At 43.6% G+C, this 14,805-nt stretch overlaps 1 protein-coding gene across 4 annotated transcripts in view; it reads left to right on the top strand.

The window, feature by feature from the left end:
• SPAG17 (sperm associated antigen 17) overlaps positions 1-14,805 on the top strand; it is a 307,861-nt gene that overhangs the window by 246,044 nt on the left and 47,012 nt on the right. The gene's annotated exons all lie outside the window — the stretch shown is intronic.

Below are 14,805 nucleotides of genomic sequence, written 5' to 3'. Positions count from 1 at the left end.
ATAACTTCTTTATAGTTAGGTTTGCAACCAGCTTTCATTTTTCCAGCTTCCTTTGCTAGCTTAATTCAGCCTTGTGAAGGGGAACACTCACTGCCAGTGCCGCCTAGGGCTCAGGCGGGGATGTGGGAGGTTGTCTTACTCCCAGGTGTTCTACTTTCTTACTACAGCTCTGCCTGTGGTGATCTGTCCTCTCCATGACACAGTCCTCCAGCCGGGTCACACTTTCAAGTACGTATAAAGAGTCTGATAATGGGAAGGTCTTCAGAACTCAGCAGGGGATTCAGGGCTTTCCCCTTGGGTCAGGGTCATGTGATCCAGACCTTCATACTTTCAGGGTCTCCCTACAACTAGGTTCCCCACCTAGGGTTGTCCCTCTTTAGGGGTTGGTAGGGAGCTTGGGCCCACCCTCACACTGGGCTGTGATCCAGGGCTCAATGGTACACGGCTAAGTCCTGCACCTTGGGAGACTATATGGCTTACTCCCTGGATAACTTCCTGCCGATCCCCTCTCTTCCCCCAGGGTAAAGTAAATAACTTAAACACAAAGATACAGTCTCGACCTTCATAGAGTCACTGGTCCCTTCTTTGTAGACTTGGTCAGGTCTCTGTAGTCAGTCTCAGACAGCAAGAATTCCTGTGATGCTTCTTCCCAGGAGCTCAGAATGCAGGTCAACTCACATCCACTATCTGCGTCCCACTGAGCTACTCTGCTCCCCTTTTTAAGCTCCTCCTCCAGCCTGTGCAGGCTTTGCAGGTGCTGTGGGGTGGGGCTGCCTGACTCAAGAGTGGTACTTTAACCCCTTCCTTTCCAGTGTAAGGTTTGTGCACTCCATCACAATCACCCATGGGTTGTATGCATTATGATACAGCCTTTAATGACATGATCACATACTGTTTTTTTTTCACAGGGCCCCAGGGACATTCAGTGCACAAGCTGGACAGTGCTCACTAAATGAGCAGCAGTGCAATAATTTGTTTTATTTTCATAGTTCAATGTATTGTCCCAGCCCTTATTTACTGCATGCTATTCAAACCTTGCTCTGAAGACATAATTTTTAATTTCCTCTTGGGCTTTTCTATGGCACTTATCACTGTTGTAGCTAATATTTCACAAACATTAATTAATTTAACTTCACAACATCCCGGTGAGATGAGGTGGTATTAGTCCCATTTTACAGATGATAAACTGAGGTACAGAAAGATTAAGGTCAAAAGTTTCCACTAATTTTGTGTATCCAATCTAAGACACCTATGACCTGATTTCTCAGAGTATTTAGCATTATGTAGCATTTTACATGTTCAAAACACAGCTTCAGTTGACTTTACTTGCAGCCATGAATGCTCAGCACTTTTTCAGAACAGACCCCAAGGTTTCAAGTTGGGCACCCAGAAAATGAAAAATTAATGATCACCTGTGACTCCAGCATCACACAGACAGAGGCAGGTATAGAATACAGTTCTATAGAATACAGCATCATCAACTGCCAGAACCATGAGACCTTCTCCTCTCTTCCTGCAATCTCCTGCTTCATTCACAACATATCTTCAGATTTCTACAACAAATTATGTGTAGCATTTCCACAGACAACAACCTCCTTCATTTTGCACAATCCTGATTCACCCCAGAGTAGGTCTATCCTGTGCACTGAATGAGTCAGAGGTCATGTGGAAAAAATAATATGTGGTCATGTAATTAAAGACTGTGTCATAATGTAAGGGGCAAGGGGCAAATCAAGATTGCACAGGCAACCTTAATTCTGGCATTTCCTGACTTTGGAATGCTTGACTTTGCAACCTTAATAATGTATGTTTATGTAGTTTTTTGAGTGTGATTTCCTAGTTTTTAAAAAAAGCGAATAGAAAATCAGAAATTCTGTTATGTGGCATCATATTGATACCCATGTTCATCATGTAACCTTTTATTTTATTTAAAGTGAATTTACTGATTACACTACCATGGGTTCAGCTCCAGTTGCTACAGTTTTAGATACAACAGAGTGAAATTGTCTCTGGTGCTCTTCTCAAATGTGGAGGCTCTAGGAACACACGAAGTCCATGGACAATGACCACAGACACAATCAGAAGTACAAAGTCTTATCTGTACTACAAGTTTTATTAAAGCAATAAGTAAAGTTACAATTACCCATGCATATAGATATCCTGCAAAAACCTATGCAATAATTATAACTGTATTTGTAATCATATCCTCAAAGATATTCTTGGGTCTGATGGACCACTCTACAGACAATAATTGCAAGAGGGATAGTTCCTGCTGGGGTTCATGTGGGGTCATCCCTTGAGTCTTCCCACTTTTACCCAACCAGGCAACCCTCTTTTGTATTGTAATTCTGGCCACACTTAACACCTTATGCATATGCATGAAAGTGTCAGTCGGCTGCCTTTCCCATATCTGTACTTTCACACCCCATGAATATTGGTGTGCCCTGTTTTTCATAGTTTGTTTGTAGTTCCTCTTATTCTCATTAGCATTTATGCATGACATGTATCCTGCAGTCAGGACAGATATTTAAATATGTTACGATCCGGTGTCTCATGGTCTCAGACAATATATTTGCAGTTTATTGCAATCTGTTTTTCTGTAACGTCACCTATTGGCACGTCTTATGCAGTAACCCTGTGACCTTACGAGCATAGGGTTATTCCTAGGTCATTCACTCATGTCAAACATTCTTAAACCTATGGCCTAGTACGGCTAAGCTAAAATCTTACAGGTCTCAGGCTGTAGGCCTTGTATTTGAGCCATGCTTTACTTATATACCTAATACACACTCATCATTCCTAAATACTTATCAATCCTATACTTCTATAATCCTACAACTTAAATCTATTTTGCAAGCATTGATTATATGTGAAATAGCATATGAGTTGACCATGACATCACATGGTACAATGATAAAAAAATGAACTAATTAGCTACAATCAGTAGGGTTGGAACTTTTAGATCCACCACGCACAGACCTTAGCTACTTACTTGAGCAAAGGAGTAATTGATAACAGTAGTACATTGTCATCCTCTATGTGGGCTAACATTGGAAGGAGTGGGACACAGACTTTGCCAGTGGGTTTCACAGAGGTTTGCTGACAGTAGAGGAATGATGAAACTCTAGAATCTAGAGTTCCATTCCAGGCTCTCAAGGGGAGTCTACTCTAGTGGACACAGACTCATTTGCCCATTCTCCCCAAGCTTGACTCCTTCTGCTCCATCCTTTCCAATGACCTATCTATTCCCCACCCCTAATTTGTTATCTCTGTCCTGTATTCCTTGCCTAACCTCTTCCGGTCACCATTCTTCAGACTTACCAGCCCAGTCCCAGTCTCCTTACACCGCCAGTCCTAGTTTCACACACTGGACTCACTGTCTGAATCCCAGTCTCCCCTTCACCCTTCCAAGCTCTCCCATCCCGCATCCAGTCTCAAACTCCTTACCCAGCCACTCACAGTTCCTCATCCAATATGTCTCTCCCCTTCTCCCCCCACTGTCTTCCAGTACCAATCTCCCTCCCCGGACTCATAATCCAATGTCAGTCCCTCCCCTTACCCACTTCCCAGCTTCCCAGCTTCCCAGCTTCTTACCCACTTCCCACCCTCACTGGCTCCTTGTCCTAGTCTCTTTGTCCAGCCAGTCCCAGTTCTTCCCTTACTCCATGTTGATAGATGTTTGGCTGCATGTGTGTGTTCTTTCTGCGTGCTGTACTGACTCTGGCCAGATAGCCCTTACAGCAGGCTCCAATCGAACGGCCCAATAAATGCACAGACTCGGTTCGTAGTGAACTCATTTGGTCAGGTTTATTGTCAACGAAGCACAGTCCTAATGTCCTGGCTCAATGGTTACAGGTATACTCACACATGTATGCCCGTTGCAATGGACTAGCTCAGTTAATGGCAGTACTTTCCATTATCCCCTAGGGCAACCAAAAACAGTCCCTCTGAGATATCTTTTTATACATCAATGCAGACAAGTTACGCACTGCCCCTCTGACGTAGTTAGTTGACACCCTCTGACATAGCCAGTTACTACCCAGCCCCTTGTACATCTCTAACCTTATCTTTAGAATGGGTCAGCATGTTCCTGTTATCTTTAGGGAATGTGTTGGTATTGAGGTGTTCTGGTACCAACCTTCTGGAATGTGTTTGCGTGAGTGCTCTGTGCCTAGCTCCTCTTAGGAATATGTGTTTTTCCAATATCAGCCCAGTTCTTGCCAGATTCTATGAGAAGGGCCTGCCTCTAGCTCACAGCCTGATTTTGCTTTATATTAGCAAAGTTTTGACCACTACGTTAGTCCAGACCTCAGGCCTCATACCAGGGCTCAGATACAAGGGCTTATGTTTCAGGCCCTCTTCCTACTACACACCATAGCTCTTTGTCACATCTGTCTCCCCTCCCCACTGCCCTTGTTTCCCCTCACCCCACTGGTATCTAGTCCCAGTCTCCTTGTCCAGGCATTCCTAGTCTCCCCCACCACCACCCAGCACTGTGTCTGATATTTGTGTTCCCCACCAATCAACTGGCTTCCAGTCTTCCCCCATTTCCCTCAGAACCTCCCAGTCACAGTCTCCCATCTCAGCCAGTTATAGTCCCCATTTCTCCCTACCTCCAGTCCCAGTCTCACCAAACTCTTAGTCCCAATCTACACACCATAGCTCTTTGTCACATCTGTCTCCCCTCCCCACTGCCCTTGTTTCCCCTCACCCCACTGGTATCTAGTCCCAGTCTCCTTGTCCAGGTATTCCTAGTCTCCCCCACCACCACCCAGCACTGTGTCTGATATTTGTGTTCCCCACCAATCAACTGGCTTCCAGTCTTCCCCCATTTCCCTCAGAACCTCCCAGTCACAGTCTCCTATCTCAGCCAGTTATAGTCCCCATTTCTCCCTACCTCCAGTCCCAGTCTCACCAAACTCTTTGTCCCAATCTACTCCTTTCCCACCCCATGGGCTGGTTTTTGTCCCTTTGCATTTGAATCAGATGGACTAGTCCTTCGATGCTTGGGTGCCAGAAGGGTCACCGGGAGTCGAGCTCATCAGGAATTTTTAAATAAAACAGTTTTTTGCCAGAAAATGGTGATTCATCAAAACTGAAATGTTTTGCAAAAACTTTACAAAAGTAAATTCTGCACTGAAACAGAACAAATGTTGAAACCAGGAAAATTTTCATGAAACAGAATTCTTATTTTCCAGCCAGCCTTAACTGACACCATACGAGAGACAAGGCTCCTTGCTTTCTATTCTGGTGCTTGGCCCCATCACAGCTCAGAACAGCCATTATAGAAAAATTCTGACTTCACCCTTGTAACCCTGGGCTGGAGTATGCCCGAACACTCTGTGAGGACAGCACACGCACAGTCTCATCAGAACTAGGAACTGTGAGGGGATGGAGCATGCTCAGAGAGGATGAAATCTTCAGAGATTTTAGCCGCTAAAATCGAAGAAGTCTCTCATGAGCATGTGCAAATTATGATTTTTTCAAAGGCTTTTAAATTGGCCAGATTTGGGCAGACATTCGTGGAGACAGCAAAAGACATGTTCCAGAAACAAAGGCTTTTCCTCTTCCAAATTTCAAGTCCCCAATGCAAAACGTGAGGATGTAAGAGCTATTCAGAGAAAAGATCATTGGAAATTTTAAATTTAGACAAAACAGTTAAAGGCTGGCAAAGTTATATAAGGAACTGAAAACAGGGTCTTATTACAGGAAGTGTTGGGTAACCTTAATAATAGGTGATGAAACCTACAACTACATATAAAAAGCTACATTAAAAAAATCATAAGGTTGCAAAGTCAACCATTCAAAAGCCGGGAAATGGAAGAATTGAGGTTACTTGTGCAACCATAATCCAGGTCCCTTATGTATGTGTGCTGGGATATAGTCTTGCCCAGCATCACATCAGAAGTCTGTGGCAAAGTCTGGAATAGAATCCAGATTTTCTGGAGTCCATGCCAGCACCTGAACCCCAAGAGAATATCCTTTCACTTCTTGCAACTTTCTGACTCATTCACTGTCAATCTGGTGCACTAAATGAGGCCTGTAAAACAGTCTCTCATGACATGATCATATAGTAGCATTTGAATTAAAGGAATAATTAGTAGTAGTAATAGGGTGTTGATCTGTATGTGAATAAGCTACAAAAGGGGGACACAAAACACATTTTGCTTACACGAGTTATTTGGTAGTCAGAGGAGAATGTTGGGAATAAGGGATCCTGATCCTATTCCTTGCTTTGGAAGGAAGTGTGGTCTGACAGTTACAGAGAGTATAGCTCAGTACCTAGAGCCAGCACATTCATTCTGAAAGGTAGTGTGGCTAAAGGGATAAGCCTTGGGTCTTTACCATATTAGAAACAGGGTTCTATTCTCAGTTCTAGCAGTGATCTTTTGCAACCACTCAGGTTTAAGCAGGTTCATGAGCCCTTGTCCAATAACAAGAGCTGGGAACTGCAAAGAATTATTAACACCAATCAATAGATGATCATTTGGCTCCCCCTCCAGCACACCTTCCCTAGGCCAAAGAGGTTTGCTGCTGCTGAACCAGTGTGTGACTACCATGTAGGAAGTTGAGTGGAGCCTAGGAGCATACTCCTAGTATGCTGAAAAGCATGCTTTCCCATACTGAAAAGCACGCTGCAGCCACTTGCACACTGGGATAGTACCACAATGCACTGCTCTTTGTGGCGTTGCAAGGGCTGCTAATGTGACCATGCCAGTGCGCTTGCAGCTGACAGTGTAAACACACAGCAGTGGTTTTCCCTGCTGCAGTCTCCGAAGGCTGGTTTAACTCCCAGCGCTCTATATCTGCAAGTGTAGCCAAGCCCTCAGTTTATTTGGCATGTAGCAGCTTTGTAGGTCTGGAGAATAATCAGTGCAGACAGAGTTTTTAGAGATTGTAGCAGCAAGCCTACAAAAAGCTGTACCAAGCATATGCAAATGAAAATTGTCAGAAGCTTGTAACTCAGACAAATCTAGAAAGATTTTCCTAGTGACAAAAAAAGGCACCCTTCTGACTTCTGAAATATCCCCCAGTCAAATTTCAAGTTTTTGCTCCAAAGCATGGAGGTGCAAGAGCTCGTCAAAGACCTCATTGGGAAAATGTTTTACCATTGACAAAAATACCTATTTTTCACTAACCTCGTTCCCAGAAACAGCTGAACCATCTTTGCTGAAACTATCCAAATCCTTCAGCCTCAGGAAGAAAACTAGAATGGAAAATTTAAGCTCAAACAGTCTGGCAAAGTTATAAGTAATTGAAAACTATAGACAGTACTACAAGCTCCATGTATAACAGCAATAAACTATGGACAAGCTGAGGAAGCTGTTCCACAGTGAATATATATATATATATATCCACTCACAGAGAGAGAGACCAAGGACCAGATTTGTAATGGTATTAAGCACCTAGTGGGATTTGCAGAAGAACCTAGGCATCAAGATCCCTTTGAAATCAATAGGTCCTAGGCACACAGCTGGTTTAGAAAATAGCCAAGATGTATTGGATTTTAACAGTTTTTTCAGTTGTTTCATACCTACAAGACCTTTCTACAGTGATCAACCAAGGTAATTTACCATCCCCCGGAATGCATCTCAATTCTGTAATTCATTGGTGCATTGAATTCTCAAATTGCTTTTACTTCCTCAGGGCTAGGACTGATTCCATCTTTGTTTATTGTGTGTCCCAAAGTGGTGTTGGTGGAAAATGCACTTTTCCTTGTTTAGCTTCAGTCCAGGCTGACTGATTAGGGTTAGGACTTTGTTGGGAGCTTTTTTATGTTCTTCCATCAAAGACCTATATATCAAAAATATTACCCATGAAAGCTACAACTCCATTTCTGTTCATTAACAGTTCTGTCATCTTTCTTTGGAAAATTTCAGGTGCACTGGTAATCCCAAAAGGTAATCTTTGAAAGCAAAATCTCCCAGTGGTTTTGATAAATGTAATCAGTTTAGCACTCTCTTTGGCTAAAGGAATTTGCCAGAATCTGTTTGAGGCATCCAGCTTGAAGAATACTGTACCTCCTTTCACTTTGGGGAGGGAGTCATTCAGTGTTGGGGTGCATTTTTCTCTCACAACTGCTTCATTAAGTCTTTTAAGATCCACATATATTCTTATTTTTCCATTTTTCTTCATAATCAGTGTCACTGGTGCCCACCAGACTGTTGGCTCAGAGATTTTCTCAATGCCAATCTATTACATTCTCTCTAATTCAGTTTCTACTTTATGAAGCAATGGCATAGAAATCCTGCAAGGTGTATGTATACTGTATGGTTCAGTGTTGTCTCAAGGTTATTTGTACCACATCTCCTTTCAGAAGTCCAGTGTCACCAAATATTCTGTTGAATTCTTCCACCTTTCTTACTAGGCCCATGGTGGCTGCCACACTGCAGCTGAGAAGGTCATTGTCTTTGATCCTTTGTTCATATACACTCTGAATGCAAAGCTTTTCTCTCTGTAAGTTGTTTCTGTGGTGAACTGGCTCATGCAGTTCAGAATATCTCCAAGGTTAGTAAAGTCAGTGTCCGGTGATTTCAGTGCTGGGAGCGGTCGAAGATGATTATAAGTCACTTCTGAGATGACTGTGACATCTATTCTGAGTGAATTTTAAAGTCAGTAGTCTTGCCATGAATATTCAGTTTCATTCTCCAGACTGGCTCTGTATCATCACCATATGACAGATCCCAGAAATAATGGCTCTTGATTGTCTGTAATATTAGTCAACTCCCTGACTGCCTTGGTATGGCAAACAGCTACAGAATGTCTATATTTTGTGCATTTATTACACCTTGCACCTGTGGCTGGTCATGCATCATCTCTTGGGCTAAGAATTTTTCCATGTCTTCTGCATTTAGGCTGAAAAGCTTTATTGTTTGCCTGGATTATGTCCCTTTTAGACTTAGGGATCTTATGGTAATTACTTGTAGAACTCAAGCTGCATTTTTTAACAACTTCTGAACTAGTTTCTTGTTTTTCAGGTGTGGCAAATTGCTCTAGGTTTTGCTGTTTCACCAGCTGAAATTGCTTTGCTATTTGAATAGCAGTGTATAAAGTTAAGCCTGTTCAGAATTGTAGTTTCTGTGAAAGATTTTTATGTGTTAATCCAGTAACCAGCCTGTCTCTATTTTCATTTTTGTAGTCCTGAAATCAGTTTTCAACCAATGCATACATAGCTCTTATAAAACATTCAAAATTCTCTCCTGGTTCTTGAATTCTCTGGTAAAAACCTGCATTTCATAAACCACATTTCTCTGAATATAAAGTATGAATCAAACATAGCCAGAAACCTTGCATAGTTTTCTTTTTGACTCTCTTCAGTAAAGGTAAAAGATTTAAGGATATTCTCTGCCTGCTTCCCCCTAGCATAAATTAAAGAACATACGTGAATGTCTCCAGTTTCCATGTGAAGTTTGGTTGCAATGCAAAATCTTGCAGAATACTTTGTCCATTCTGAAGGTTTGTCAAAACTGAAGTTCTCTGGGGCATTAAAGAGTAGCATGGTGATGAGATCCATCCTGCAACCTGTTTTTCCTTCGCTTTTTCTTTCCTTCTGTATTCAACCTTTGGTGCTTTGTTCCTTCTGTGTCTGTTCTCCTTTGGCACTAGTTTACTTCTGACACCATGTCATATACATCTTGTACACTGTAGATTGCAAGACTGCTACTATAAAGTCAGGCTTCTGTACCAGATATAGTCTAGCTACAGAGCCTCCTTCTCAGAGAGATACACCGTAAGATGTGTCTTCCATAAGATTCTTTAATGTACTGCCAGGTATGGCTGAGGTTAGTTTAAATAATAAGGTATGTTAAACACATTACCACCTTGTGACTGAACAGTATAATAAAGTTTAGCATTGCATTACAGACCCAAAGGTGCCTAAGTTCCCTCCGATGGGCAAGTGCAAAGCCACCGAAATAGTGATGCTGCCCCACAACTAATGAGCTTCTCTGAGCCTTCATTCATACCTAAACCCAGTGGGATTCTCAAACTAGTTGTTCCCCTGCCTAACTCACCTGTGGGTCCCAATTCAATGGGCATGTTCAGAGCACATCTAACTTGTACAAAAGAAAGTGGAGGGGGAGGTGCGAACATGCAGTAGCCCACTGGGTAGGGATCTCACCTGGAAAGTGAGAAACCTGTTTTCAAATTTCTATTCTGCCTGCTTTGGAGTAGGAACTTGAACAGAGGTCTCCCATATCCCTGGTACTGTAAGTGCATTGGACTGTAGAGTCAACATCTTGCTTTTTCTCACTTTCTGACCTAGTGAATATTTAATTATTTATAAAAAGTGGAACAGCTTCAAGAAGAGAGATTGCGAGAAATGCATGCCAGAATATGCTATAGGCTGGTGAATAGGGCCCTAATCTAGAATGTGGGAGACCTGCTCCAAAGTAGGCAGAGCAGAGATTTGAAAACAGGGTTATAAGGGGATGGGTCTCTCTTTCTCAAAAAGGCTGACCTGGCTTAGGCACCTCCAGGAGAGGGTTCATGGCTGCGAATCCTGAGTAGAGTTAGGCATCAAAGTACCTCTGTGGATTAGGGCGCTCAGCCCCTTCCTGCACCCCGCATGTTACCTGTGGCTAACTTAGGTAGCTTCTCTTTCAGTTTCTGCAAATCACTTTCTTAGGCACCTAACTCTCTGTACAATGCAGGGGTTGTTTAAGTTAGGAGAAATTGATGATAGATTCAGGTATTTCTTTGATGCAATCCTCTTCATTTAGAAAAATGTCCACAAAACACTGTTTCTCTGAAAACAGAGGAACATACACAGGGGGCAGTTTATTTGTTCACAGTTCCAGGTCTGTCAACACTCTGCCCAGAAAGCCCTTGACGTTCTCTCAGGACCATACTAGTAGTGCTTTTCTTTCTGTGTCTTGCTTTCAAGCTGCTTGTTCTTGGCTTTCTTGGTGTTCTCTCTTCTCTGTCTCCCTGCCTTCAGTCTAGTCTTCGGGCAGTGGTTTTCATTGTTTGAGCTATTACTAAACAAAGGTTTCAGAGTAGCAGCTGTGTTAGTCTGTATCCTCAAAAAGAAAAGGAGGACTTGTGGCACCTTAGAGACTAACAAATTTATTTGAGCATAAGCTTTCGTGAGCTATAGCTCACTTCACTTCAGGGGAGGGAGGGCTCCTGCCTCGTACTGAGAAAGAGGGGCAATCAGCAGGTTATCTCAAGTGCTTATATACGAATGCACAAAGCCTTGGAAACAAGCAGGGAGAACTGGAGGTCCTGGTGATGTCAAGGAATTATGAAGTGATTGGAATAACAGAGACTTGGTGGGATAACTCACATGACTGGAGTACTGTATGGATGGTTATAAACTGTTCAGGAAGGACAGGCAGGGCAGAAAAGGTGGGGGAGTAGCACTGTATGTAAGGGAGCAGTATGACTGCTCAGAGCTCCGGTACAAAACTGCAGAAAAACCTGAGTGTCTCTAGATTAAGTTTAGAAGTGTGAGCAACAAGAGTGATGTAGTGGTGGGAGTCTGCTATAGACCACCGGACCGGGGGATGAGGTGGATGAGGCTTTCTTCCGGCAACTCGCAGAAGCTACTAGATCGCACGCCCTGGTTCTCATGGGTGACTTTAATTTTCCTGATATCTGCTGGGAGAGCAATACAGCGGTGCATAGACAATCCAGGAAGTTTTCGGAAAACGTAGGGGACAATTTCCTGGTGCAAGTGCTAGAGGAGCCAACTGGGGGGAAGCTTTTCTTGACCTGCTGCTCACAAACCAGGAAGAATTAGTGGGGGAAGCAAAAGTGGATGGGAATCTGGGAGGCAGTGACCATGAGTTGTTTGAGTTCAGGATCCTGACACAGGGAAGAAAGGTAAGCAGCAGGATACGGACCCTGGACTTCAGGAAAGCAGACTTCGACTCCCTCAGGGAACGGATGGGTAGGATCCCCTGGGGGACTAACATGAAGGGGAAAGGAGTCCAGGAGAGCTGGCTGTATTTCAAGGAATCCCTGTTGAGGTTACAGGGACAAATCATCCCGATGAGTTGAAAGAATAGTAAATATGGCAGGCGACCAGCTTGGCTTAACAGTGAAATCCTAGCGGATCTTAAACATAAAAAAGAAGCTTAGAAGAAGTGGAAGGTTGGACATATGACCAGGGAAGAGTATAAATATATTGCTCGGGCATGTAGGAATGAAATCAGGAGGGCCAAATTGCACCTGGAGCTGCAGCTAGCAAGAGATGTCAAGAGTAACAAGAAGGGTTTCTTCAGGTATGTTGGCAACAAGAAGAAAGCCAAGGAAAGTGTGGGCCCCTTACTGAATGAGGGAGGCAACCTAGTGACAGAGGATGTGGAAAAAGCTAATGTACCCAATGCTTTTTTTGCCTCTGTCTTCACTAACAAGGTCAGCTCCCAGACTGCTGCGCTGGGCATCACAAAATGGGGAAGAGATGGCCAGCCCTCTGTGGAGATAGAGGTGGTTAGGGACTATTTAGAAAAGCTGGACGTGCACAAGTCCATGGGGCCGGACGAGTTGCATCCGAGAGTGCTGAAGGAATTGGCGGCTGTGATTGCAGAGCCACTGGCCATTATCTTTGAAAACTCGTGGCGAACCGGGGAAGTCCCGGATGACTGGAAAAAGGCTAATGTAGTGCCAATCTTTAAAAAAAGGGAAGAAGGAGGATCCTGGGAACTACAGGCCAGTCAGCCTCACCTCAGTCCCTGGAAAAATCATGGAGCAGGTCCTCAAAGAATCAATCCTGAAGCACTTGCATGAGAGGAAAGTGATCAGGAACAGCCAGCATGGATTCACCAAGGGAAGGTCATGCCTGACTAATCTAATCGCCTTTTATGATGAGATTACTGGTTCTGTGGATGAAGGGAAAGCAGTGGATGTATTGTTTCTTGACTTTAGCAAAGCTTTTGACACGGTCTCCCACAGTATTCTTGTCAGCAAGTTAAGGAAGTATGGGCTGGATGAATGCACTACAAGGTGGGTAGAAAGCTGGCTAGATTGTCGGGCTCAACGGGTAGTGATCAATGGCTCCATGTCTAGTTGGCAGCCGGTATCAAGTGGAGTGCCCCAAGGGTCGGTCCTGGGGCCGGTTTTGTTCAATATCTTCATAAATGATCTGGAGGATGGTGTGGATTGCACTCTCAGCAAATTTGCGGATGATACTAAACTGGGAGGAGTGGTAGATACGCTGGAGGGCAGGGATAGGATACAGAGGGACCTAGACAAATTGGAGGATTGGGCCAAAAGAAATCTGATGAGGTTCAATAAGGATAAGTGCAGGGTCCTGCACTTAGGACGGAAGAATCCAATGCACAGCTACAGACTAGGGACCAAATGGCTAGGCAGCAGTTCTGCGGAAAAGGACCTAGGGGTGACAGTGGACAAGAAGCTGGATATGAGACAGCAGTGTGCCCTTGTTGCCAAGAAGGCCAATGGCATTTTGGGATGTATAAGTAGGGGCATAGCGAGCAGATCGAGGGACGTGATCATTCTCCTCTATTCGACATTGGTGAGGCCTCATCTGGAGTACTGTGTCCAGTTTTGGGCCCCATACTACAAGAAGGATGTGGATAAATTCGAGAGAGTCCAGCGAAGGGCAACAAAAATGATTAGGGGTCTGGAACTCATGACTTATGAGGAGAGGCTGAGGAAACTGGGATTGTTTAGTCTGCAGAAGAGAAGAATGAGGGGGGATTTGATAGCTGCTTTCAACTACCTGAGAGGTGGTTCCAGAGAGGATGGTTCTAGACTGTTCTCAGTGGTAGAAGAGGACAGAACAAGGAGTAATGGTCTCAAGTTGCAGTGGGGGAGGTTTAGGTTGGATATTAGGAAACACTTTTTCACTAAGAGGGTGGTGAAACACTGGAATGCATTACCTAGGGAGGTGGTAGAATCTCCTTCCTTAGAAGTTTTTAAGGTCAGGCTTGACAAAGCTCTGGTTGGGATGATTTAATTGGGGATTGGTCCTGCTTTGAGAAGGGGGTTGGATTAGATGACCTCCTGAGGTCCCTTCCAACCCTGATATTCTATAATTCTATGATTCATCTGATGCATTGAGCTGCATCCGATGAAGTGAGCTGTAGCTCACGAAAGCTTATGCTCAAATAAATTTGTTAGTCTCTAAGGTGCCACAAGTACTCTTTTTTTTTTTTTTTACTAAACAAAGGGACATTTAATTGTTCTCTCAGTTAGCCTGAATGGAAAGTGGCTAGCACACCCATCAGCTTCACCAAATCTGAGGCTGCTTGTTGGTCAAAGACCCACCTGCTGGGAGTTACCCAACCTCCGTCAAGGTATTTAATTAGGACCTAAATAGAAGTGGCCTGATTTTCAGTGTAGCTGAGCACCCCACAGCTGCCACTACCTTCAGTGGCTCAGCACCTCTGAATATGGAACCATATAAATGTTGATATCTAAATATGGATACACAAGCTTAACTTTACGTACCCAGCTTTGAAAACGTTGGACAGTATTTCTTACTTAACTATCTCACATTTAAAACATGTATGTTTTAATTATTTAATAATGTAATTAAAAATCCCTATCATTATTATCATGGGGCTATCAGGAACTACATTTTGGAAAGTAAATGTCTACATTATGTTCACTATATATTTTCATGAAAATGCAAATAATACTCCTGGGGGAATTCTGCGCCACTGTGCATGTGCAGAATTTATGTCCCCTGCAAATTTCTTGGCTTCCCTGCAGAAAAATGACTTTCTGACAGGGAAGTATAGGGAAGTCACAAGAGCGGTCATGCACTATGTTTTGGGTGCACAGGGCAGCTGTCAGAGAGGTAAATCACTGTGGGGCACGGGATAGGACTGAGGA

Source organism: Lepidochelys kempii, chromosome 1, assembly GCF_965140285.1.
Source record: "Lepidochelys kempii isolate rLepKem1 chromosome 1, rLepKem1.hap1, whole genome shotgun sequence".
Taxonomy (NCBI): domain Eukaryota; kingdom Metazoa; phylum Chordata; order Testudines; family Cheloniidae; genus Lepidochelys; species Lepidochelys kempii.
Note: the sequence above shows the minus strand (reverse complement) of the source record. Positions and strands in the feature narration are given on the sequence as shown.